Source organism: Ranitomeya variabilis, chromosome 2, assembly GCF_051348905.1.
Source record: "Ranitomeya variabilis isolate aRanVar5 chromosome 2, aRanVar5.hap1, whole genome shotgun sequence".
In the NCBI taxonomy this organism is placed as follows: domain Eukaryota; kingdom Metazoa; phylum Chordata; class Amphibia; order Anura; family Dendrobatidae; genus Ranitomeya; species Ranitomeya variabilis.
This window is the reverse complement of record NC_135233.1, coordinates 79,353,278-79,376,923: the sequence shown is the minus strand read 5'-3', so window position 1 is coordinate 79,376,923 and position 23,646 is coordinate 79,353,278. Positions and strand designations below refer to the sequence as shown.

The window sequence follows — 23,646 nt, the reverse complement described above, 5'->3', positions numbered from 1 at the left end:
TCCTCTGCTTCCACTTCTTCCTCTGGGACCACCCCCTCTTTACACAGACTATTCTACAGCATGTAGATGACTAGAATAATGATGCTGATGACGGCATCAGAGCTATCCATCTTAGTAGCCATTTTGAAACTGTGCACAAGGTTGCAGAGGTCCTTCATCTGTGCCCACTAGGGTGACCACAAAAAATCGATGTTGAAATTTTGTCCGTCTGGACCCCACAAAACGATTCCCCTTTCCGGATATTGAGATAGCCAAAATTTGAGCTCGATCAAACGACGTTAACCCGTGCCGCTCGTCGCTCAAAGTTTGAAAAAATCCGAATTTTTGCCCAAAAAGCTGACATATGAAGCCATAACTCCAGAATGGTAAATAATAAAAACACGCTTAATATCTCAAAAGAAAGCTAATGTTGTTCTTCAAAATTTATATTTTATACATAATTGTTATTTTAAGTCAAACTGAGTTAAAACATCTTTTAGCCCCAAGAACGTGACCTGGTACCACTAGGAGCATACTTCGTATATTTTGTTATTAAGTGATACATTTTTTTTTTTTTGGTATATTTTTGAGTTTAAAGTAGAAATATAATAAAAAAACAAGTAATACTGATAAGTCTAATGACTTTTTTTATTTTAAAATATAAAAATGAGGTATTTAATACATACAAAACAGACACAGAAAAGATATAGACGTAGTACCTACATGAGTTGATAATTTTACATAGTTATCTAATCTAATCTGACTGCGCTCCTCATAAAAACAAGCACATGGTGCTTAAAATTTTCCAAGTGTGTGTTATTGTTTTTATAGCTATTATAGTATTATTTTAAAAGATATTTGAAAATATTTTATTGAAATTTAAGTTAATATATTTTTTTTCGTTTTTCTAGTTAACTGTTATTTACCTATTGGACTCTGAAATGGCATTCACATCAGGTGTACAAAGCCGGAACAAGGATAAATTATTTCTTGTGGGCTATCCCATTCACCAGATCACCGGTTGTAAACCACCCTCAAATCGTCAAGTCTTATGTGCTTTATTTTATAATTTACGTACTGTGAAATTGACTTTAAGAGAATCAGCAAAACTGACCATACGAGAAGTGTTCATTTTTTGGTGGAAAGCTCGAATCCCGACTAAACATGAGCAAGATGCAATTACTAAGCTGGAAAAAGTTCACGCCGCGTGGAGAAGTCTTCAAAAAGACCGGAAGAAAACATCGGAAACGGCCAAGAACAAATTTAAACAGTTTGTTGAAAGGTTGGATGATCTCTTTGATATTGCTCAACAAGATGCCTTGGCTCTGTTGAAATCGGAAGAAGATAAGGCGTTTCTCGTGAAACAGAGGCAGAAGGGCCGCCCAGGTTCCATGGCTGGAGTGGACATCAAGTTGTGTCAAGCTGAAGAAATCAAGGCGCAAAAGGAACTTGCAAAAATGAACCGACAAATCCAAGAAGAAACTTTTGATATTGGTGAGTTTATTTTATTATTATTATTATTCTAAAAAGTAGATAAACAAATAAGTAAATAGTTTCAATATAATTGAAAGAAAATTGTACATGAAAGCATCATTTGGCATCTTTATGATTGAGTTTATATTCTTAAAATAATACCTATTGATAATTAGAAGTAGGTAATTTAGTACCATTTCATCCATTATAAGTTCATGTTAAAAACATACAACTCTGCCCTTCACCTCTCCAAACAAACCTATTTCAACACCCTCATCACCTCGCTGTCCAATAACCCTAAACGTCTCTTTGACACTTTCCGGTCCCTACTCAACCCAAGAGAGCAGGCCCCAACCACAGATCTCCACGCTGACGATCTGGCCAATTACTTCAAAGAAAAAATTGACCACATTCGACAGGAAATCATTTCCCAATCTCTTCATACCAAGCACTGTCCTCCCTCCCCCACTGCATCTAGTTCACTCTCTGACTTTGAACCAGTTACAGAAGAAGAAGTAAGCAGGCTCCTTGCATCTTCTCGCCCGACCACTTGCACCAGCGACCCCATTCCGTCGCATCTCCTCCAGTCCCTTTCCCCGGCTGTCACCTCTCACCTAACAAAAATATTCAACCTTTCCCTCACTTCCGGTATTTTTCCCTCCTCATTTAAGCATGCCATCATACATCCACTACTTAAAAAGCCCTCCCTCGATCAAAATTGTGCCGCTAATTATAGACCTGTCTCTAATCTTCCCTTCATCTCTAAACTCCTGGAACGCCTGGTCCACTCCCGTCTTACCCGCTATCTCTCAGATAATTCTCTTCTCGACCCTCTTCAATCTGGTTTCCGCTCTTTACACTCTACTGAAACTGCCCTCACTAAAGTCTCTAATGACCTACTAACAGCTAAATCTAATGGTCACTATTCCATGCTAATTCTCTTGGATCTCTCCGCAGCATTCGACACTGTGGATCATCAGCTCCTCCTCACTATGCTCCGCTCCATCGGCCTCAAGGACACCGTTCTCTCTTGGTTCTCCTCCTATCTCTCTGACCGATCCTTCACTGTATGTTTTGCTGGTTCCTCCTCCTCTCACCTTCCCCTTACTGTTGGGGTTCCTCAAGGATCAGTCCTAGGCCCCCTCCTCTTCTCTTTGTATACTGCCCCTATTGGACAAACAATCAGTAGATTTGGTTTCCAGTACCATCTCTATGCTGACGACACCCAATTATATACCTCTTCTCCTGTTATCACGCCGACCTTTTTAGAAAACACCAGTGATTGTCTTACCGCTGTCTCTAACATCATGTCCTCCCTCTATCTGAAACTGAACCTGTCAAAAACTGAACTCCTCGTGTTCTCTCCCTCTACAAACCTACCTTTGCCCGACATTGCCATCTCTGTGTGCGGTTCCACCATTACTCCAAAGCAACATGCCCGCTGCCTTGGAGTCATCCTTGATTCCGAGCTTTCATTCACCCCCCACATCCGATCACTGGCTCGCTCTTCTTATCTGCATCTCAAAAACATTTCCAGAATTCGCCCTTTTCTTACTTTCGACTCTGCAAAAACTCTTACTGTCTCACTTATTCATTCTCGTCTGGACTATTGTAACTCTCTACTAATTGGCCTACCTTTTACCAGACTCTCCCCGCTCCAATCTGTCCTGAATGCTGCTGCCAGGATCATATTCCTCGCCAACCGTTACACCGATGCCTCTACCTTGTGCCAGTCATTACACTGGCTACCCATCCAATCCAGAATCCAGTACAAAACTACTACCCTCATCCACAAAGCACTCCATGGCTCAGCACCACCCTACATCTCCTCTCTGGTCTCAGTCTACCAACCTACCCGTGCCCTCCGCTCTGCTAATGACCTCAGGTTAGCATCCTCAATAATCAGAACCTCCCACTCCCGTCTCCAAGACTTTACACGTGCGGCGCCGATTCTTTGGAATGCACTACCTAGGTTAATACAATTAATCCCCAATCCCCACAGTTTTAAGCGTGCACTAAAAACTCATTTGTTCAGATTGGCCTACCGCCTCAACGCATTAACCTAATTATCCCTGTGTGGCCTATTAATAAAAAACAACAACATAATCACGTTCCTCCATCATGTTCTCATACACTTTATGCAGTTAATAGCCTCTGTGTCTGTACTGTTACATACTTAGGCAGTTAACTGGTTCATGCAGCTTTACATGAACACCCGAGCCTTACACTATGGCTGGTCCAAATAACTAAAGCAATTGTTACCATCCACCTCTTGTGTCTCCCCTTTTCCTCATAGATTGTAAGCTTGCGAGCAGCAGGGCCCTCATTCCTCCTGGTATCTGTTTTGAACTGTGATTTCTGTTATGCTGTAATGTCTGTTGTCTGTATAAGTCCCCTCTATAAGTTGTAAAGCGCTGCGGAATATGTTGGCGCTATATAAATAAAATTATTATTATTATTATTTATTATTATTATTATTACTATTCTGCTAAAACGACAAGTTTTTATAGTCTTTATTTTCTCTTTCTTTTGTTACTTCTTAGAGACGGATGATGAAGACAAGCTCGAAGAAGGAAAAGAAGAAGAAGATACTGAAGAGGACAACATCTACCAGGAACTTGAGAGCTTGGAGGAAATGGACAACATCCCTGAAGAAGCTGCAGAAGATCCAGGACCATCTGAGAGCAAGAGGATGAAACTTTCATTTGCAAGGGGCGTTAAAGAGATTTTAAACATGAAATTATCCATTGTGTTAGATCGATGTAAGTTATCCGACAGAAATGCCACGAGAATTTTAATAGCTACTCTAGAAGCACTAAACCTTGACCCTCTTGAGTACAAAGTCTCGAAAACTTTATTACATTCTAGAAGGCAAACGTTCAGAGAACAATATACTAAAAACATGTTAGATAAAGTAAACATTCCTGAAAAAGAGCCCGTGGTTGTCCATTGGGACGGTAAACTTTTACCGGGTGTTTTAAAAAATGAGCAATGTGAGCGAATAGCTATTGCTATTTCATATGGCGAAAAGGAACAGCTGCTGGGAGTTCCTGTAACAGCAAGCAGCTCTGGAGAGGAGCAAGCCGTAGCCGTATATGAATGCCTACAGGAATGGAGTCTTCCCAACACCGTCAAGGCGATGTGCTTCGACACTGCAGCATCGAACACGGGAAGACTCAAAGGAGCATGCGTCCTATTGGAGCAAATGTTAGGAAGAGAATTGCTACACCTAGCTTGCCATCACCATATCTTGGAAATTGTGTTAAGAGGCGTATTCGACACAAAAATGGGATCAACCACTGGACCTCATGCAGACATTTTCAAAAGATTCCTCACTGCGTGGCCGAAGATAGACAAAGGAAAATACGACACAGGTATCAGTGACAAGCTAATACAAAAGCAGCTAACTACAGAAGTAATTGCAAATGTTACTGCTGAATTCGAGACCAAATTAACTGAGAGCCACCCCAGAGATGACTACAAGGAGCTGTTGCAGTTGGTTCTCGTATTTGTTGGATCACTAGACGGCAATGTTGTGGGTTTTAGAACTCCAGGAGCCATTCATCACGCTAGGTGGATGGCAAAGGCTATTTACTGCTTAAAAATGTTCATTTTTCGTCGTCAATTTAAGATGTCTAAAGAAGAAGAAAGTTCTGTGCGTGCCATTTCTGTTTTCCTAGTTAAAATTTATTGTAAAGCTTGGTTCAATGCTCCAAAAGCTCATCTTGCGCCAAAGCACGATTTAGGTATTTTGCATAGTCTGTTAGACTATAAATAAAAGAATGTGACAACGACATTGCAGAAATAGCCCTGACCAAATTTTCGAACCATTTGTGGTATTTGAATGCAGAGTTGGTGGGATTATCGTTTTTTGATCCCAACATTACAGACGATAAAAAGTTGTTAATGGCTAATAAATTGCTCAGTAGCACAGATGAACCATCAGAGCACGCTAGGGTTGTAAATCCAAAAGTTAAGAAAGAAAAAGTAAAAGAGGTAGTTGATGGAGGATTGTTAAATTTACTTACCAAAGAAACATTTACATTCTTTGACCGATTTAATATAAAAACGGATTTCCTAAGACAAAATCCAAACACCTGGCCTCAAAATAATGACTTCCAAGAAGGATTGAAAATTGTCAAAACATTAAAAGTAGTTAATGATATGGCTGAGCGTGGTGTTAAATTAATAACCGACTTTAACGACCTTCTGACAAAAAATGAAGAACAAAAGCAATATGTCCTGCAAGTTGTAAGCAAATGCCGAGCATTATATTCTGACGTTTCAAAAACTACTTTAACAAAACCTCTAGAATAGATTAGATAACTATGTAAAATTATCAACTCATGTAGGTACTACGTCTGTATCTTTTCTGTCTGTTTTGTATGTATTAAATACCTCATTTTTATATTTTAAAATAAAAAAAGTCATTAGACTTATCAGTATTACTTGTTTTTTTATTATATTTCTACTTTAAACTCAAAAATATACCAAAAAAATAAAAAATGTATCACTTAATAACAAAATATACGAAGTATGCTCCTAGTGGTACCAGGTCACGTTCTTGGGGCTAAAAGATGTTTTAACTCAGTTTGACTTAAAATAACAATTATGTATAAAATATAAATTTTGAAGAACAACATTAGCTTTCTTTTGAGATATTAAGCGTGTTTTTATTATTTACCATTCTGGAGTTATGGCTTCATATGTCAGCTTTTTGGGCAAAAATTCAGATTTTTTCAAACTTTGAGCGACTAGCGGCACGGGTTAACGTCGTTTGATCGAGCTCAAATTTTGGCTATCTCAATATCCGGAAAGGGGAATCGTTTTGTGGGGTCCAGACGGACAAGATTCCCACATTTTTTCAAACCCATATAAGATCCGGTCACCCTAGTGCCCACTTGGTAAGCGTGATTTGCATCACATCTGTACTGCATTGGCCCAAGCTATGCAAAATTACATACTACACCAGGGCTCATTGCTTCAGCCAGTCACTGCAACATGTGCAGAGTGGAATTCAACAATGCCAGTACATCACAAATCAAATGGTTAACCAGTAGGTCAAAATACCTCTGTAGCGTTGTTTCACAACCTTAGACCCAGACCTGTCAGTCACCTGTCACTAAATGAACAATCAGTATATATTTTCTGAGATTATGTGCCTGAACAACAATATTAGCTCTAACGATATTAATTAGCAAATGGGGCCTCCTGAGTCCTAACTCCAACACAGTATTAGCCCAAACGAATTTGAGTAAGAAATGTCGACTCAGGCCTGTACAATACTACTAACCCTAACGATTTTGATTAGCAAATGGGGCCTCCTAGCTGCACCCCAATATTAGCCCTAACGATTTTGATTAGCAAATGGGACCTCCTGAGTCATATCTGCAACACCGTATTAGGCCAAACAATTTTGAGTAGGAAATGTGGACTCACAATATAGTTAGATGCTGGAAGGTTGACTTCACATAGGAAAGGATCCTATCTAATTATATGACAAGTTAACTTGCAGCAGGAGCAGCCTTTCTGAGCTGTTACACTGAGAAAATGGCATCGAAAAACAACATGTCTGCTTTTTATATGGAGAGGGACATGTGATTTCGGCAGCCAATGACAAAAGTTATTTTGTCATGGCATCGTGGATAGTTTCTGTGCCCTGACTGGCTGCTTGAATATACACACGTTAAGTTTAAAAAAATTTAAAAATTAGATTCTGCGGCTCCTCTGACCTATACACATCACGCCCTTCATCAAAACATGTCCCCTCCGCTCATCATACAGCACCCCATCCTAGCCAAAGTCATAAGCAAACCATTAAGGGAAACGCGATCATTTACTGAACTGTGACCGAATTTTGCTAACTTTGAGTAAAAATGCTCGGGAAACTGAACACGAATCCAAATGTGCTACGCTCGTGCTGAATTTAAGATTGGTAAACATTTTCCGAACAAGTTCGCTCATTTTTTTTGGTCAGCAAGTCTTCATTATGTAATCTGACAACAGCATGAGGTAGGGACAGAGACCATGATTCTAGCGCCACTTAGTTTACTGGGTGCAGCAGTTACAATAGAATCACAGTTTTTTCTGCTGTAGATTGAGCAGAGCTACAGCCACAGCTTTCTCTGTACATTATATATTGACATAAAGCGGCTAATCGGTGCTTGAGGTGTGGTTGGACTAGGTGGCACAAGACCAGTGGTCCCGTAGTGATAACTATCTGCTGGTAAAACAGTGATTGCATTGAAACAGACCAGTAATTGATACATTGCTATAATAAAGGTCTATGCTTCTAAATTATGGTTTTCTCAAATTACATATCAAAAGCCTGGTGAGTAGTGTTGAGCATTCCGATACCGCAAGTATAGGGTATCGGCCGATACTTAGCGGTATCGGAATTCCGATACCGAGATCCGATACTTGCCGCGTATCGGATACCGGAATCGGAAGTTCCCAGGATTCAAACTGCACAAATTTGTACGAAATCAGCCAATGAGAATGATTCCAAGTGTGGGCACATCCTGTTCAGCATGGAGGGCCTGAAACTACTGGCAAGGCTGTGATTGGCTGCTGAAATGATGTCATGATGCAGTTTAAAAGTCGCTGGCGCCATTTTGCGCTCACTCTGCTGTGAATTCAGTTAGTGACAGGACGCTGTTTGCTGACTGAGGGCCAGTTTAGAGATAGCGATTTGCTTCTTTGTGCTTTTCCAAGGCTAATTTAGCAACCGCTGTGTTCACCTACTAATCACCTTGCTTTTGCCTTGTAGCGCTGTTTTCACAGCGATCTGCAAGGTCTGTGTGTGTGTGTGTGTGTGTGTGTGTGTGAGTGCAGCCCACTCTCTAGTCTGAGTGCAGCCATAGGCCATCCATAGCTGGTTGTATTCAGTTCAGGGAGGGTGGTTCATTGCCTCATACTGTTCTTTTTTTTTTTTTTTCAAGTAGTGTAGTCTGCTGCTCATTTTTTCAAAAAATTCCTATTAGTGTCTTTCCACCCGTCTCCAGCTAACTTGTGGAAAAACACTACATAGGATAACGTAGAGGAGGGTTTTTGGGCCTTGCAGCGCCGTTTACGACTGCACGGTCTCCGTGTGACTGCAGCTCGCCCTGTAGTCTGTGAGCAGCCATAGCCTGGTTGTCTCCAGCTCAGGGTTCTTCACTGCGTCATACCGTAAAAACAATTTTCCTTTTGTTTTAAGTAGTGCAGGCTGCTGCACATTTTTTCAAAAAATTCCTATTAGTGTCTTTCCACCCATCTCCAGCTAACTTGTGGAAAAACACTACATAGGATAACGTAGAGGAGGGTTTTTGGGCCTTGCAGCGCCGTTTACGGCTGTCTGCACGGTCTCCGTGTGACTGCAGCTCGCCCTGTAGTCTGTGAGCAGCCATAGCCTGGTTGTCTCCAGCTCAGGGTTCTTCACTGCGTCATACCGTAAAAACAATTTTCCTTTTGTTTTAAGTAGTGCAGGCTGCTGCACATTTTTTCAAAAAATTCCTATTAGTGTCTTTCCACCTGTCTCCAGCTAACTTGTGGAAAAACACTACATAGGATAACGTAGAGGAGGGTTTTTGGGCCTTGCAGCGCCGTTTACGGCTGTCTGCACGGTCTCCGTGTGACTGCAGCTCTCTCTGTTGTCAGTTCAGCCCCCAAAAAATAAATAAATAATAAAGTTCACCAAACACACCAGTGACACCACTTTACATTTGTGTAGGCCACATTAGCTCATATTAAAGTCTAGTCCACACTTTAGAAAATTAGTGTTTCTTATACCTGTTAGGAGTTGTTCAGGAATAAGCACACAAAGCCGTTAGTACTTTTCTGCTTATCTTTATCAGTCAACCAAGATGAAGAAGGCAGTGAGTAAGGCACGTGGGCGTGGGCGCGGAGCAGGGAGAGGACGTGGGGATTCTGTGCCTGCTGCGGGCACCGGTGACTCATCAGCACCCACTTTTACCAGGGAACAGTCCTTCATGCGCAGCTTTGTCGCAGAGCGCCGTACACCGCTGCTGCGTGAAGAACAAATTGAAGCCGTTGTCGGATGGATGGCAGCTAATGCATCAACTTCAATTAGTGCCACATCCTCTCAGACACAGAGCACTGGAGAGCAGCCATCTGTCTCTTCACCACCTGCCAAATTGCCCAGGCAGACAGAGATCCCAGGACAGGAGCCGTCTCTACTTCTGTTCTCTGAATCTCTTGGCTTGGAAACAGGGGGCCAGCCAAGCAGCATTGGAGAAATGGAAGAAGAGGCAGGGTGCAGTGATGCCCAACAGCTTTTTCTCTCTTCCTCTGAAGAGGCGGGTGGGCCAGTGGCTCCGGTCACCACATCGCAGGCCGCATCAGCTGATGATGACACTCAGGTGCCACTTACTGGTGCGTGCTCTGCTGCTGAGACTACCCAGGAGGAGCAGTTGGGGGCAGAGGGTAGTGTAGATGATGAGGTCCTTGACCCATCTTGGCGTGAGGGACAGGAAGGTGGTGGGAGCAGCTCTGAGGAAGAGATTCCCCGTACGGCCCAAAGAGGGAGAGGGAGGGGGAAGACTGCGGATCCTGCAGCCTCCGCTTTGGCACCCGTTAGGAGCATGTCTCTTCCAAAAGCCAAAAAGGGCGCTCCCAAGACTTGCAGTGCCTGGTCCTTTTTTGACACAGTTGCAGATGACATTTGCTATGTCAAATGCAAGGTGTGTCATCACAAAGTCAAAAGAGGTCGAAATGTCAGCAACCTCAATACCTCCAACATGTGGAAACATGTGCGCACCAGGCACGCGGCGGAGTTAGAAAGACACACTGAAGAGCTAGGCCAACCAACAGCGGCAGCTACCACCTCTTCAGCTCGTGTTGCCTCTTCCTCCAGCTCACACGCAGCTGGTTTGGCTTCCTCCCAGGATCGCCGTGGAAGAACCTCTGGCCCTGTTGTCCAGAGACCCGCTGTAATTCCACCCGCAGCACCACTTTCCCAGTCATCCACACACACTTCCAGCCCAGTGTACAGCCATCGGTAGTACAGGCATGGGAGAAAAGGCGGCCTTTCTCGTCAAACCACCCACGAGCACAGGCTCTGACTGCAGGCATTGCCAAACTTCTGTCACTGGAAATGCTGTCATTCAGGCTGGTGGAGACTGACAGCTTCCGTGACTTGATGTCATTGGCAGTCCCACAGTACAATGTGCCCAGCCGCTTTTACTTCAGCAGGCAAGCCGTCCCTGCCCTGCACAAGCATGTGGAGGGACACATAAAACACGCGCTACTGAATGCCGTCAGTAGCAAGGTCCACCTCACCACCGATGCGTGGACCAGTCAACATGGACAGGGGCGATACCTTTCCCTCACTGCCCATTGGGTTAATGTCGTTGAGCCGGGTACAGATCGTGCGAGTGGCGCAGGACGTGTCCTGCCCACTCCAAGGATTGCAGGAATCCATTCTGTACGCATTGACTCCTCCTCTTACACCAGTTCCTCAGAATCATCGCTGCAGGAGCCGTCACAGTCCACCTCCACATGGACCCGTGATGAACGTTTACCTGTTACGACCGACATGAGCACAGCCGTGGCCAAACGTCAACAGGCCGTCTTGAAATTAATTTCTTTGGGGAATCGAAGCCACACAGCGCAGGAGCTCTGGAATGCCATCAAGCAGGAGAGCGATGTGTGGTTTGTGCCAGCAAATCTCCAGCCAGGCATGGTAGTGTGTGATAATGGCCGAAATCTGGTGGCAGCTCTGGGCCTCGGCAACCTCACTCACATCCCATGTCTGGCACATGTGCTCAATTTGGTCGTGCAGAGTTTTTTGAGGGACTATCCGGATCTTGATGCACTGCTGCACAAGGTCCGCCTAGAGTGTGCTCACTTGCGGCGTTCCAGCACGGCAAAAGCGCGCATTGCGGCTCTGCAGCGCCGACACCGCCTGCCGGAACATCGCATCATATGTAACCTACCTACCAGGTGGAATTCCACGTTACATATGTTGGAGCGGTTGTGTGAGCAGCAGCAAGCTGTAATGGAGTACCAGCTGCTTCAGGCGCAAAGAAGTCGCACTCAGCGCCGTTCAGGCTTCACAACCACAGAGTGGGCCACTATGAATGACGTCTCTGTCAGGTTTTGCGTCCCTTCGATTATTCCACGCGGATGGCGAGTGCAGATGATGCACTAGTCAGCATGACTGTCCCCCTTATCTGCCTGCTTGAAAAATCACTGCAAGCGCTAAGGGATGATGTTGTGGAAGAGGTGGAGGATGAGGATTCACCATTTCCATCATCTTCTGGACAGTCAGCGCCACGTGGTTCCTCACAAACGCGTAGGCAGGGGACAGTTTGTGAGGAGGATGAGGAGGAGTCAATGGAGGAGGAAGACATCCGTCCAGAGGAGGGAGTTACACAATTGTCCAGTAGTCAGTGTGTACAGCGAGGGTGGGGTGATGACGAGCGGGCAGAGATCACGCCTCCAGCAGGGGACAGCGTTTCTTGGGCAGTTGGCAGTCTGCAGCACATGGTGGATTACATGCTGCAGTGCCTGAGAAACGACCGTCGCATCGCCCACATTCTCAACATGTCTGATTATTGGGTGTTCACCCTCCTCGATCCTCGCTACCGGGACAACGTAGAAAGCCTCATCACACCGTTGAACCGGGAGCGAAAAATGCGGGAGTACCAAGACACACTGGTGAATTCCATCATCGTCTCCATTCCAACTGAGAGAAGTGCTGCTAGTGCATTACAAAGCAGCTCAGTGCGTCCAGGCAGTGGTGGAGGCTCTGCACAAACAGGGAGCAGAAGCAGTGCCTCTGCCCAAGGCAAGACCAGTATGGCCCAACTGTGGCACAGTTTTCTGTGCCCGCCACAAAAGTCTACACCATCACAGACGGCTCCAGTCAGCAGGAGGCAACGGTTCCGCCAGATGGTGACAGACTACATGTCTTGCCCTCTTGCTGTACTCCCAGACGGCTCTTCACCTTTCAAGTTTTGGGTCTCAAAGCTGGATACATGGCCAGAGCTAAGCCAGTATGCATTAGAGGTGCTGGCTTGCCCTGCGGCTAGTGTATTATCGGAACGCGTCTTTAGTGCTGCAGGTGGTGTACTAACTGACCGTCGCATGCGACTATCCTCCGATAACGTTGACTGGCTTACTTTCCTGAAAATGAACAAGGCCTGGATCTCGCAGGAATTTGCCACTCCTCTTCCTGATTAAATAATTAGGTGACTGTCTACGTTATCCAGGTCTCCTGTTGTGTTCATCTTTCTACCACCTGAACTTAAATTCCTGGGCTCCAACACCACCAGTTGAGGCTCTGAAGTGCCGTCTGCACAGTCAAAACATACGACCCAGTGTTATTGGGTTTCAGTAACGTCAGCTGATCCCCAGCTGTGTAGCCGGCAATGTGTCCTGCGACCGCCACGCTGACACAACAACTGAAATGTAAGGGAACCTGTCCCCCCCCAAGGCGTTTGTTACTGAAAGAGCCACCTTGTGGAGCAGTAATGCTGCACAATGAAAAGGTAGCTATTTTTGTTTAGCTCCTTGCACACGCAGAACTTAACACTTATAAAATGTGTCCACTGACACCGTAAAACCGTCCCGGTGGTGGGACTTTCCTTCGTAATATGACGCAGCACAGCTGTCATTCCTACCCCCCTTGGCACCGTGCCCCGGCTCCTCAGCGTTGTTTGATTCCGTCCCGGAGCCTGCGCTGTTATGTTATCCCTTGGCCAGGCACACTTAGCGCTGCCCATCTTCTGACATCATTTGGTGTCAGGCTGGCTGCGCCTGTGCTACCGCGCTGGCCGAGAGCCCGCCTCGCATTGTCTTCTGATTTAATCCCACTGGGGTCCTGAAATCCATGGACATGCGCAGTGCATATCTGAACCTCCGCCTCTCACTCATCTCCCTACGCCTTCTTCAGACTGTGCGCCGTCAGCTGATCCCTAATAGCATGCCACGGCCGTGACGCCGCACAGTCTGAAGAAGCCGTAGGGAGGGGAGTGAGAGGCGAGGATATGCACTGCGCATGGCCACGGATCCAAGGCCCGCAGTGGGATTACATTAGACGACACTGCTAGGTGGGCTCTCGGCCAGCGCGGCCGCACAGGCGCAGCCAGCCTGACACCAAATGATGTCAGAAGATGGGCAGCGCTAAGTGTGCCTGGCCAAGGGATAACATAACAGCGCAGGCTCCGGGACGGAATCAAACAACGCTGAGGAGCCGGGGCACGGCGCCGGGGGGGTAAGAATGACGGCTGTGCTGCGTCATATTACGAACGAAAGTCCGACCTCCGGGACGGTCTCACGGTTTCAGGGGACACATTTTATAAGTGTTTAGTTCTGTGTTTGCAAGGAGCATAATGAAAAGAGCCACCTTTTCCTTTTGCATCTTTTGTGCTGCACAAGCTGAATCTTTCAGCTACAAACGCCTTGGGGGGGGGGGTTAAAGGTTCCCTTTCGACTTTCTCCAATCAGGCTTCGGCCTACATTGTGTTCCTCTGCTTCTCCTGCTGTCCCTGGGCTCCAACACCGCTAGTTGTTGCCTGGTAGTGCTGTACGCACAGTCAACAGTCGCTCCTCTGTTATTGGGGTTCAGTAACGTCAGCTGTTCCCCAGCTGTGTGTGTGGCAATCCCTCCTATCTCCTCCACCTCCTCCTCCTGTCCCTGGGCTCCAACACCGCTAGTTGCCGTCCAGAAGTGCTGTCCGCACAGTCCCAACAGTCCCTCCTCTGTTATTGGGGTTCAGTAACGTCAGCTGTTCCCCAGCTGTGTGTGGCAATCCCTCCTATCTCCTCCACCTCCTCCTCCTCCTGTCCCTGGGCTCCAACACCGCTAGTTGCCGTCCAGAAGTGCTGTACGCAAAGTCAACTGTCGCTCCTCTGTTATTGGGGTTCAGTAACGTCAGCTGTTCCCCAGCTGTGTGTGTGGCAATCCCTCCTATCTCCTCCACCTCCTCCTCCTCCTCCTGTCCCTGGGCTCCAACACCGCTAGTTGCCGTCCAGAAGTGCTGTCCGCACAGTCCCAACAGTCCCTCCTCTGTTATTGGGGTTCAGTAACGTCAGCTGTTCCCCAGCTGTGTGTGTGGCAATCCCTCCTATCTCCTCCACCTCCTCCTCCTCCTGTCCCTGGGCTCCAACACCGCTAGTTGCCGTCCAGAAGTGCTGTCCGCACAGTCCCAACAGTCCCTCCTCTGTTATTGGGGTTCAGTAATGTCAGCTGTTCCCCAGCTGTGTGTGTGGCAATCCCTCCTATCTCCTCCACCTCCTCCTCCTCCTGTCCCTGGGCTCCAACACTGCTAGTTGCCATCCAGAAGTGCTGTCCGCACAGAGCCAAACACCTCGCCAATGTGTTAGTGGGGTTCAGTAATGCCTGCTGCTCCCCTGCTGTGTATACGGCAACGTGTCCTGCGACCGCCACGCAGGCACAACAAGTTAAATTTAAGGGAACCTGTCCCCCCCCCCAGGCGTTTGTTACTGAAGGAGACACCTTGTGCAGCAGTAATGATGCAAAGGGAAAAAGGGCCTCTTTTCGTGGTGCTCCTTGCACATGCTGAACCTAACACTTTTGAAATGTGTCCCCTCACACGGTTAAACCGTCCGGTCGGTGGAACTTTCCTTTGTCATGTGACGCAGCACAGCCATCATTCTTACCCCCTTGGCGCCGTGCGCCTCCTCCTCAGCGTTGTTTGAATCTGTCCCGGAGTCTGTGCTGTTATGTTATCCCTTGGCCAGGCACACTTAGCGCTGCCCGTCTTCTGACATCATTTGGTGTCAGGATGGCTGCGCCTGTGCGGCCGCGCTGGACGAGATCCCGCCTCGTAGTGTCTTCTGATTTAATCCCACTGCGGGCCTGTGATCCATGGACATGCGCAGTGCATATCTTAACCTCCGCCTCTCACTCATTTCCCTACTCCTTCTTCAGACTGTGCGCTGTCAGCTGATCCCTAATAGCATGCCACGGCCGTGACACCGCACAGTCTGAAGAAGCCATAGGGAGGGGAGTGAGAGGCGAGGATATGCACTGCTCATGCCCATGGATCACAGGTCCGCAGAGTGATTACATTAGATGACACAGCGAGGCGGGATCCCCTCCAGCGCGGCCGCACAGGCGCAGCCATCCTGACACCAAATGATGTCAGAAGACGGGCAGCGCTAAGTGTGCCTGGCCAAGGGATAACATAACAGCGCTGACTCCGGGACAGATTCAAACAACGCTGAGGAGGAGGCGCACGGCGCCAAGGGGGTAAGAATGACGGCTGTGCTGCGTCACATGACAAAGGAAAGTTCCACCGACCGGACGGTTTAACCGTGTGAGGGGACACATTTCAAAAGTGTTAGGTTCAGCATGTGCAAGGACCATAATTAAAAGAGCTCAGTTTACCTTTTCCAGCATTAGTGCTGTACAAGATGGCTCTTTCAGCGACAAACGCCTGGGGGGGGGGGGGTTAAAGGTTCCCTTTCAACTTGCTCCAGTGCAGGCTGCGGCCTACACTCTGCTCCACCTGCAGAGCCCGGGCTCCAACACCGCTAGTTGCTGTCCGGAAGTGCTGGCTGCACAGAGAAAAACACCTCGCCAATGTGTCAGTGGGGTTCAGCACCGCCAGCTGTTCCCCTGCTGTGTAGCCGGCAACGTGTCCTGCAACAGCCACGCAGACACAACAGACCCAAAGCTGCCGCCAGTGCAGGCTTCGGCCTACACTCTGCTCCCCCTGCTCCTCCTGCTGACCCTGGGCTCTAACAACGCCAGTTGGTGCCCGATACTGCTAGCTGCACAGAGAAATACACCAGCCAATGTGTCAGTGGGGTTCAGCACCGCCAGCTGTTCCCCTGCTGTGTAGCCGGCAACGTGTCCTGCAACAGCCACGCAGACACAACAGACCCAAAGCTGCAGCCAGTGCAGGCTTCGGCCTACACTCTGCTCCCCCTGCTCCTCCTGCTGACCCTGGGCTCTAACAACGCCAGTTGGTGCCCGGTACTGCTAGCTGCACAGAGAAATACACCAGCCAATGTGTCAGTGGGGTTCAGCACCGCCAGCTGTTCCCCTGCTGTGTAGCCAGCATCGTGTCCTGCAAAAGCCAAGCAGACACAAGTACTGAAATTGAAGGGATCCTGTCGCCCCACCCCCAGGTGTTTGTATGTTTTACAGCCACCTTGTACAGCAGTAATGCTGCATGTGTGCAAGGTGGCTCATAAACTTATTCTTCTCGCACATGTGGAACTGAACACGTCTAAAATGTGTCCTCTGTGACCATTTAACCGTCCCTGAGGTGTGACTTTCCTTTGTAATGACACGCTGCAACCCCCTTGGTAGCGCTGCCCGTCTTCTGGCATCATTGTTTGGCTGCCTGCGCCTCTGCGGCCGCCCTGCCCGACACAACGCCCCTCGGTGTCTTATTTATTTGGACTGCGAGGGTGTGATTGATGGGCATGAGCAGTGCATATGTTCGCCTGTCCCTCATCTCCTTCCGCCTTCCTCAGACTGTGCGGCTTCATGGCCGCGGCATGCGATAAGGGATCAGCTGACGCCGCACAGTCTGAAGCGGGTGTAAGGACCCGAGTGTGAGAGGCCAACATATGTACTGCGCCAGGCCATGAATCCCAGCCCCGCAGTGTTTTAACTATGTCAAGACACTGCGGGGCTGGGATTCATGGTCATCGCAAACCGCAACTGCCGACATTAAATGATGCCAGAAGATGGGCAGCGCTAACAGCGCAAGGCCAAGGGATAAAACGACAGCGCAGACTCCTGTACAGCAAATAACAACGCTCAGGAGGCTGCGCCCAGCACCAAGGTGGGATTCTTGACATCTGTGCTGCGTCTCATTACGAAGGGAACTCTCGCCTCCAACACAGTTTGACTGTATAAAGGGCTAAATGTTATACGTGTTTCATTCAGCGTGTGCAAGGAGAAAAATTAAAAGAGCAACCTTTGACTTGTGCAGCACTACTGCTGCATAAGCTGTGGCTCTTCTACTTTGTAACACCTGAGGGGGGCTTAAAGGTTACCTTTAAAATTGGTTCAATTAGGCTTCGGCCTACACTCTGCTCCCCCTGCAGAGCCTGGGCTCTAACACCGCCAGTTGGGGCCCGGTACTGCTAGCTGCACAGAGAAAAACACCAGCCAATGTGTCAGTGGGGTTCAGCACCGCCAGCTGTTCCCCTGCTGTGTAGCCGGCAACGTGTCCTGCAACAGCCACGCAGACACAAGAACTGAAATTGAAGGGAACCTGTCCCCCCTCCCCCAGGTGTTTGTATGTTTTACAGCCACCTTGTACAGCAGTAATGCTGCATGTGTTCAAGGTGGCTCATAAACTTATTCTCCTCGCACATGTGGAACTGAACACGTCTAAAATGTGTCCTCTGTGACCATTTAACCGTCCCTGAGGTGTGACTTTCCTTTGTAATGACACGCTGCAACCCCCTTGGTAGCGCTGCCCGTCTTCTGGCATCATTGTTTGGCTGCCTGCGCCTCTGCGGCCGCCCTGCCCGACACAACGCCCCTCGGTGTCTTACTTATTTGGACTGCGAGGGTGTGATTGATGGGCATAAGCAGTGCATATGTTCGCCTGTCCCTCATCTCCTTCCGCCTTCCTCAGACTGTGCGGCTTCATGGCCGCGGCATGCGATAAGGGATCAGCTGACGCTGCACAGTCTGAAGCGGGTGTAAGGACCCGAGTGTGAGAAGCCAACATATGTACTGCGCCAGGCCATGAATCCCAGCCCCGCAGTGTTTTAACTATGTCAAGACACTGCGGAGCTGGGATTCATGGTCATCGCAAACCGCAACGGCCGACATTAAATGATGCCAGAAGATGGGCAGCGCTAATGTAGCGCCCCCACTGCCGCAGGGCCGAGGGGTACCCGGTACCGGGCCTCTGAGTCTCTGCTCTGGGGTTGTCACGGTGGCTAGGCCCGGTCCGTGACCCTGCCGAGGGGCGTACGGTGATAAATAGGTATGAATGATGGTGTTGGTGAGGCTGTGGTGTGATGCAGTAAATAACGAGGACACCAGGTTGCAGTCTGTTTACCTCTTTACTTTACCTTTAATAAGGTGCAAACTATTTACAAAAAGTTTGTATCATGCACTGTTCATGATTGCGGCAGTTCTGGAAACTTGTGCAAAACTTAGAAGAACAAACAGAACAAAGGGATCCCTTTAAGAGTTAACCCTGGACGGGTCTAGCAGCAAAACAGGAAACGAACAGTAACTGTTTACATTCATAAGGCATTCATGCTTACTCATTTTTCGGCAGAGAAGGTGGTTTCCTTCCGGGCCTCACCAGACCAACGGGTCGTGCTGCCGATCCAGGAAGCGGTTCCGGTCCCAGCAATGACAGGATCCCTCGTCGCGATGCTCTTTTCACTGATGATCCGGCACGCCCCCAAGGTACATGGTGGGTCCGGGTTCCCCGCTGCTCCGCAGGGACAGGTTCCATTGCCTTTTCGGCAGGAGGTTCATCTTCGGATGTTTCAGCGGCGGCCTGGAGCGCGACGCACCGCTGGACGCCCCGCGCCATCCAGCCAGCTTCGCCTGTTTCCCTCCTCCACCTGGTGTAGGTTACAGCGTCACCTGGCTCCAGGTCGCGAGCGAACCTTCTTCCGCAGGGCTCTACCTCCTCCCGGTCTACGCGGACTTGTAGCGGCTCCCCGATCTCCTGTATAACCCCGCTTCCATGTCGGGGGTTAAAGGACACCACCACACCCCAGTGTGACGTCGGGATTTCTTCCACGCTGGTCAGGTCAATCCGGGCTGCAGGCTGGGGCCAGTTCCGCCACGCTGTCGTCAGGCGCCGTAGGTGTTCGGCCTCCGGCAGAAGTTTCATGCCCTGCGCCCGCAGCGTACCTGCAGCCGCGGCCGGGTTGGGAGGAGCAGGGGACACCGGAGACAAACGGACCTCCGTGGGCTGGCCCAGCCGAGCGAGTACGCGGGCATCGGCCTCCAAGCGGCGTGCTATCTGGCGGGACTCGGCTGCAGCTACACACTCCTCAGACGGTGGCAAGGGGGGTCGGCCCATCGGTAGCTACGTGAGGGTCAGTCCCCGCAACGTTGGCGCATCTGGGGCTGTGTCAGGTGGCGCAGCCTCAGGCTGGATCAGGTCAGTCCCACGCGGTGTTCCCGGCGTCGCCATCTTTTCTCCTTCTCCAGAGTCCTCTTCCCGCGGTCTCTTTCGTGGGCGGCCCCGTCTCCATGGTCTCCACCCTCCAAACAGGATCAGGAGGCGGACCTCAGCTGTTGACGGACACGTCCTCAGGACACAGAAATATTTAGACTGGGCGGCCATTGTTGTTCACGCTCTCCAGCTTGCCTACGCCCACTCCACGCCCCTCTTCTTCTCCTGCGCTCTCCTTAGCGCTGTAATGGCGGCGGTTTTGGCGCGAACTTCTGGCGGCAAGTGGCAATACACAGTCTTTGCAATAAGTCACAGTCCAAGCACAATAAATCACAGTTCCAAGGCACACATGACCCGATTCTTCAGGCTTAAGTAGATCCTGTTCGTGAAGCCAAGTTTTGTAGCGCCCCCACTGCCGCAGGGCCGAGGGGTACCTGGCACCGGGCCTCTGAGTCTCTGCTCTGGGGTTGTCACGGTGGCTAGGCCCGGTCCGTGACCCTGCCGAGGGGCGTACGGTGATAAATAGGTATGAATGATGGTGGTGGTGAGGCTGTGGTGTGATGCAGTAAATAACGAGGACACCAGGTTGCAGTCTCTTTACCTCTTTACTGAAGATCTCTGGGTCCTCAATCCGGAATACGGTTCACCAGGCTGCGAAAGTCCGGCCGGTCCAATGGCACTTCCAGAGTTCTCTTAGCAGGTGGAAATCTGTGCCTTCCTTCTAGCGCTATGTGTTGCGGTCCTTCCCTGCTGTGCTTACAGAAAGTCCCCACAACTGTTGTGTCTGTTTCTTAAGTTCCCTCACAACTCGATTAGATGATGTTCTGCTAATCCTCCGTCCCTCCCTGGTGTTCTGGTTGGGACGGCACCCGTTTGACGGGTAGGCTCGGAGCTCTTCCGGGACCCTAGAGTCGCCCCTCTCCACAAGTTGCCCCCCAAGACTGCATAGGTGATTTAAGTTAGACAGCCCGCCTTAGACTGACTGCCCTGCCGCTGTTTAGAGTATTGCTTGAAGCTGGATGTTGAAATACCCTCTCGGCGTTCCGGCCACCGGTAGTGCGCCTCAGTTGGGTGTTGCTTCGGTCTTACAGCACGACCCCTACTGGTATTCTCCTATTGCTTGATCTCGTTTCTCACTCAGCACAATCTATCTCGCTTCTGGTCCTTCCTTGGGCACCGCCGCTATCCTGAGCAGGCACGGTCCCGTTACGTTCGTCCAAGTTGCCAAGCCTCTGTCAGGATCCCACCCCTGACAGAGACCCTACTGTATCTTCCCCCCACAACACCCTCTGCCACAAGGTGTTGCCTGGTTCCAACCCAGTCAGCTTTCTGATCTAACTTCCTGCCTGACCCCCAGTTTACCCACTATGGTGGGGAGTGGCCTAGTGAATAGAACCCTTAGCTCCCCCCGGAGGCCCGACTGTGAAATGTATTGGTGTCTGTGATACCTGATCAGATGAACTCCTTCAGTGCCATCAGACGCACCATAGCTCCCCATAGTGGCGGAGCCACAGTACTGCAACGACCAGGACTCTGGGGCGCTGCACTAACAGTGCAAGGCCAAGGGATAAAACGACAGCGCAGACTCCTGTACAGCAAATAACAACGCTCAGGAGGCTGCGCCCAGCACCAAGGTGGGATTCTTGACATCTGTGCTGCGTCTCATTACGAAGGGAACTCTCGCCTCCAACACAGTTTGACTGTATAAAGGGCTAAATGTTATACGTGTTTCATTCAGCGTGTGCAAGGAGAAAAATTAAAAGAGCAACCTTTGACTTGTGCAGCACTACTGCTGCATAAGCTGTGGCTCTTCTACTTTGTAACACCTGAGGGGGGGGTTAAAGGTTACCTTTAAAATTGGTTCAATTAGGCTTCGGCCTACACTCTGCTCCCCCTGCAGAGCCTGGGCTCTAACACCGCCAGTTGGGGCCCGGTACTGCTAGCTGCACAGAGAAAAACACCAGCCAATGTGTCAGTGGGGTTCAGCACCGCCAGCTGTTCCCCTGCTGTGTAGCCGGCAACGTGTCCTGCAACAGCCACGCAGACACAAGAACTGAAATTGAAGGGAACCTGTCCCCCCTCCCCCAGGTGTTTGTATGTTTTACAGCCACCTTGTACAGCAGTAATGCTGCATGTGTGCAAGGTGGCTCAGAAACTTATTCTCCTCGCACATGTGGAACTGAACACGTCTAAAATGTGTCCTCTGTGACCATTTAACCGTCCCTGAGGTGTGACTTTCCTTTGTAATGACACGCTGCAACCCCCTTGGTAGTGCTGCCCGTCTTCTGGCATCATTGTTTGGCTGCCTGCGCCTCTGCGGCCGCCCTGCCCGACACAACGCCCCTCGGTGTCTTATTTATTTTGACTGCGAGGCTGTGATTGATGGGCATGAGCAGTGCATATGTTCGCCTGTCCCTCATCTCCTTCCGCCTTCCTCAGACTGTGCGGCTTCATGGCCGCGGCATGCGATAAGGGATCAGCTGACGCCGCACAGTCTGAAGCGGGTGTAAGGACCCGAGTGTGAGAGGCCAACATATGTACTGCGCCAGGCCATGAATCCCAGCCCCGCAGTGTTTTAACTATGTCAAGACACTGCGGGGCTGGGATTCATGGTCATCGCAAACCGCAACGGCCGACATTAAATGATGCCAGAAGATGGGCAGCGCTAACAGCGCAAGGCCAAGGGATAAAACGACAGCGCAGACTCCTGTACAGCAAATAACAACGCTTAGGAGGCTGCGCCCAGCACCAAGGTGGGATTCTTGACATCTGTGCTGCGTCTCATTACGAAGGGAACTCTCGCCTCCAACACAGTTTGACTGTATAAAGGGCTAAATGTTATACGTGTTTCATTCAGCGTGTGCAAGGAGAAAAATTAAAAGAGCAACCTTTGACTTGTGCAGCACTACTGCTGCATAAGGCGTGGCTCTTCTAGTTTGAAACCCCTGAGGGGGGTTAAAGGTTACCTTTAAAATTGGTTCAATTAGGCTTCGGCCTACACTCTGCTCCCCCTGCAGAGCCTGGGCTCTAACACCGCCAGTTGGGGCCCGATACTGCTAGCTGCACAGAGAAAAACACCAGCCAATGTGTCAGTGGGGTTCAGCACCGCCAGCTGTTCCCCTGCTGTGTAGCCAGCAACGTGTCCTGCAACAGCCACGCAGACACAAAGCTGCCGCCAGTGCAGGCTTCGGCCTACACTCTGCTCCCTCTCCTCCTCCTGCTGACCCTGGGCTCTAACACCACCAGTTGGGGCCCGGTACTGCTAGCTGCACAGAGAAAAACACCAGCCAATGTGTCAGTGGGGTTCAGCACCGCCAGCTGTTCCCCTGCTGTGTAGCCGGCAACGTGTCCTGCAACAGCCACGCAGACACAAGAACTGAAATTGAAGGGAACCTGTCCCCCCTCCCCCAGGTGTTTGTATGTTTTACAGCCACCTTGTACAGCAGTAATGCTGCATGTGTGCAAGGTGGCTCAGAAACTTATTCTCCTCGCACATGTGGAACTGAACACGTTGTAAGAGTCATGTCGGTCTGGTAGTCGGGGGCAGGTATATCTCGCCCAGGTATTTGTCCTATGTGAATTAGGCCGCTCAGTATCATCAGGATACCGAGGGGTTAATAAGTGCAGGAATAAAGGCTGACCAGCTGGAGGTTTCAGAGGTCAGCCTGGGGCACACAGAATGCCTGTCTGTGTAAGACAAACGTGAGTGGGAGTTGTGCTCATGCACTGTGTAATGTTAGCTGGGTGGGAGAAGCCCCCCAGTTGTTAGTTAGGAACGTGCTTGTTTAGTTAGTGCCAGACAGGCAAGGATTTATGTTTATGTTTTGTTTTATATTTGCTTTCACTTTAATAAACCTGACTTGAGGTCAGTTAACTTGGAAACCTGCTGTCGCCTCAGAGTTCAATGCACAAACCACGTGACCTTTGACCCCAGCAAAGGCGATCCCGGAGTGTTTTGTCACATTGTGGTGGAGAATGCGGGCATCGCGTGGCACAGGCGACAGTATGGAAGACGTGGTGAAAGCCCTAGTACAGTCCACTGCCGTACAGCAGCAGGCCACTGCCGCACAGCATGAAGCTAATCGCTTGATGGCCGCACAGCTGAAGG

At 49.4% G+C, this 23,646-nt stretch overlaps 1 protein-coding gene and 1 long non-coding RNA gene across 2 annotated transcripts in view; both read left to right on the top strand.

Annotated features, from left to right (window-relative positions):
• LOC143809111 (uncharacterized) overlaps window positions 1-1,490 on the top strand; it is a 72,814-nt gene extending 71,324 nt beyond the window's left edge. The window contains exon 5 of the long non-coding RNA XR_013222074.1: window positions 891-1,490. This is a non-coding gene — a long non-coding RNA (uncharacterized LOC143809111). The remainder of the gene's footprint in view (window positions 1-890) is intronic.
• Window positions 1-23,646, top strand: part of LOC143804462 (uncharacterized) — a 523,411-nt gene that overhangs the window by 132,018 nt on the left and 367,747 nt on the right. The gene's annotated exons all lie outside the window — the stretch shown is intronic.